We start from the raw sequence: 2737 nt of genomic DNA, 5'->3' as shown, positions 1-2737 counted from the left end.
TTTGTTTCTCTAATATTATTTTCAAAGAATTCCCCAGGTTGGGAGAACTATAAGAATTATTAAAGCGGGGGCACCGTGATGTCTGCACAGATCCCCCTCCAGACATAACCACCAGCTCCTGGGGTGCTGCCCCCAGACAGCCCCGCCCACAGCTGAAAAGTCACCTCAGCCAAGGCAGCTCATCCTATGACTGGCACATGAAGGGGTGTAAAGGCCCAGCCAACTCACCCAACTTATTATCCATAATAAACTCCTCCTCTCTAACCCCCAGGACTTGGGTCTCCTAACTGCGACACCAGGAAACAATGGCTCTGACTTCTAACATTCATTGTGGGACATGAGGATTTTTATTCTATTAAAAATCTAATCTAATAGTGACAAAAGATGGCTGCAAAGTAACCTCTAGTGATAGAAAAGAGATGACTGGTTGTTAGTGGATGGAGGGCTGGGAGGGAGGGATTGTCAAGGAACACTAGGAAAGTTTGGGGGACGATGGATATGTTCTCGGTCTGGATGGTGGTGATGGTTTCACAGGTGTATACATATGTCAAAACTTACTGAAGTGTACACTTTAAATATGTGCAGTTGATTGAATGTCAGTTATACATCAATGAAGCTACTTTATAAAGGAGAAATGGACCCAGCCGGCATGGCTCCGTAGTTGAGCGTCGACCTATGAACCAGAAGGTCAGAGTTCGATTCTCAGTCAGAGCACATACCTGGGGTGCAGGTTCGATCCCCAGTGTACAGGAAGCAGCCGGTCAGTGATTCTCTCTGATCATTGATGTTTCTATCTTTCCCTCTCTAAAATCAATAAAAATATATTTTTTAAAAAATTAAAAAGATAAATGGAACAAAAAAAATTATCAAAGCCTGAAAGGGAGTCTGAGAAATTAAGAAAACATGTATATAGTCCCTAATACAGCTATTTTCCCTTTTTTTTTTTTTTTTTTTTTTTTGGCCCACATGTCCAATATGTTTTGTACATACAAGGGTATAGTGACAGAATATATCAGCTGTTCCCAGCTGTGATGATGTCACATTGACATGTCCTGATGAACTGTGAGATGGTCCAACTAAATTTATTAATTATATTTAGAGTGCCCTTGTTTGTCAAGGCTTACCTCCATTAATAAAGCATAGCTTACCCAATAATAATGTCAACTGCACGCTCTCACATTTTAGTCTGGTTTCTTAAATGTGAAAGCTAGCACACAGAATTTCACATAACCCTTGGTAAATCCCTAGGAAAATGTCGTGCATTTAGAACCAGTGATGTAAATACTCAGTTGCATCTTGGCAAATATTATATCTTAAAACTGCATCACATGTGTTCTTACATGGCCTTCATCACTGACATTTTCCTTAAATCTAAGTAAAATATGTAAATGGAAATGAATCATATAAGTCTCCTTGCAACCCCCTCCCTGTTCTGCCAGAACAAGTTCCTAAAGGCAACTTCCTTCCTTAGTTTTTCTTCCTATCACCCTCCCTCTATCCTTCCTTCCTGCCTGTCTTTCTTTCTAGGTAGATAATATATTCACATGAGTCAAAAAATCAAAAAGTGTTAAACATTATATACAATAAAACTCTTTCTCCTGGCCCACCCCCAGTCACCTAGCTTCTCTCCTCCAAAGCAACCAATTTCTATCAGCTTTTTGTTACTCCATTCAGGATATCAGCAAGCATATATGTCATGTGTATACCCACACTCTTAGAGAATATTCCAATCCCTAAAAGAGGTAGCAAAAAATATGCACTCCTTTACACTTTGTTTTTTGCTTAATATATAGGATATCATTCAATATACAAAGAGCTTCCAAATTCTTTTTAAAGTTGAAAATATTATAAATATTGGTGTATTGAATTAGTACCACATTGATGAACATTTGGGTAGTTTCTAATTTTTGCCATTATAAACAGCGCTGTTATAAATAACCTCATAGCACACCATACTGAATGTAGGCAAACGTGGTTAGAGTATAAATTCTTAAAAATGGAATTGCTAGGTCAACAGGTGGGTGCATTTATAAACCAGAAAGATATTGTTAAACTGCCCTCCTTAGAGGTTGTACAGATTTATACTCACACCCATTGTCATATATAAGACACTTTACAACACTCTGAGTCATCAAACTTTTTGGCCTTTGACAACTTAACAGATGAAAATATATCATAGCGTAATTTTAATTTGAAATATCCATAAACATGTTCAAGTAGGCTTTTTTTTATGTTTAAGAGCATCTCTATGTCCATTTCTGAGAATGTCCTGTTCATTTCATTTACCCATTTGCCCACTAGGCTTCTGTTCTTTTACTTTGTTGATTTTTTGTTGTTGTTGTTTTTAGCTCTTTCTACCCTAGGATAATTAGTTTTTTGACTGAAATGAACCCAAATATTTTTCCCAGTTTTTTTTTACTTATTGGATTTGGCCAAACAGATTATTTTTGAATTTCATATAATTAAATGTATAAATCTTTTCTTTTAAGGTTTCTGCATTTAGCATTATAGTTAACAAAAATATCTCTACTCCAAGATTATTATTTTTTATTTATTAAGTTTAGAAAGAGAGAGAGAATTTATGCATTCATTGATTGATTCTTGTATGTACCCTGACCGGGTATCGAACCCCCAACCTTGGCGTGTTGGGAGGACGCTCTAAACCAGGGATCCTCAAACTTTTTAAACAGGGGGCCAGTTCACTGTCCCTCAGACCGTTGGAGGGCTGGACTATAGT

This window comes from Eptesicus fuscus, chromosome 14 (assembly GCF_027574615.1).
Source record: "Eptesicus fuscus isolate TK198812 chromosome 14, DD_ASM_mEF_20220401, whole genome shotgun sequence".
Classification (NCBI taxonomy): Eukaryota; Metazoa; Chordata; class Mammalia; order Chiroptera; family Vespertilionidae; genus Eptesicus; species Eptesicus fuscus.
The sequence above is the reverse complement of the archived record's forward strand: the minus strand, read 5'-3'. Positions refer to the sequence as shown.